Raw genomic sequence first — 815 nt, 5'->3', positions numbered from 1 at the left:
AGATTGAAAGGGAAATAGGTATACCACAAAGAACTGTTGTTAGAATTTTAAGAGCTCTAAATTATCACCCTTTCCACATCACTCTTACGCAGGCTTTACAGCCTAATCATCATCTGATGCGTATTGCTTTTTGCCAGTGGGCTTTACAAATGTTACACGATGATCCTAATTTTTTTAGGTATGTGCTTTTCTCAGATGAGGCTAAATTTTATAGTGACGGACAACTTAATAGACACAACTGCCATTATTGGTCAGATGTTAATCCCCACTGGTATAGGCCAATAGATCATCAAAATCGATGGAGTATTATGGTGTGGTGCGGCATTGTAAATGGTTATTTGATTGGACCTTATTTTTTTGAAGAGAACGTTGATAGACACAGTTACTTATCGTTGCTAAGAGATCACTTACCAAGCTTATTAGAAGATGTTGACTTAGCAACAAGAACAAGAATGTGGCTTCAACAAGATGGTGCTGCATCGCATTATGCACTCATTGTACGTACCTTTTTAAATGCCAGTTACAATGACAGATGGATTGGACGAAGGGGTCCAGTTGAATGGCCTCCTTGCTCACCAGATCTGACGTCGCCTGATTTCTTTTTATGGGGATACTTGAAAAATGTTGTTTTTGCTAAACGAGCAACCACAAGAGATGATTTTATGGACCGCATTCGTAGAGCTTGTGCAGCCATTCCTAGAGCTACCCTGCTTAGAATACTGTGGATAGTTTTCAAAACAGATTGCAGTTATGCCTCGAAGCCAACGGAGGTAATTTTGAACAATTACTCCGTGGGTAATTCATTTAAATTACAG

The 815-nt window shown here is 39.1% G+C and overlaps 1 protein-coding gene across 3 annotated transcripts in view; it reads right to left on the bottom strand.

Annotated features, from left to right (window-relative positions):
• Positions 1 to 815, bottom strand: part of LOC116852937 (odorant receptor 13a-like) — a 12,787-nt gene that overhangs the window by 9,893 nt on the left and 2,079 nt on the right. The window lies entirely within an intron of this gene.

Source organism: Odontomachus brunneus, unplaced genomic scaffold (genome assembly GCF_010583005.1).
Source record: "Odontomachus brunneus isolate Ranch 3 - 2012 unplaced genomic scaffold, Obru_v1 Obru_scaffold_262, whole genome shotgun sequence".
NCBI classification, from domain to species: domain Eukaryota; kingdom Metazoa; phylum Arthropoda; class Insecta; order Hymenoptera; family Formicidae; genus Odontomachus; species Odontomachus brunneus.
This window is presented reverse-complemented; position numbering and strand designations above follow the sequence as displayed.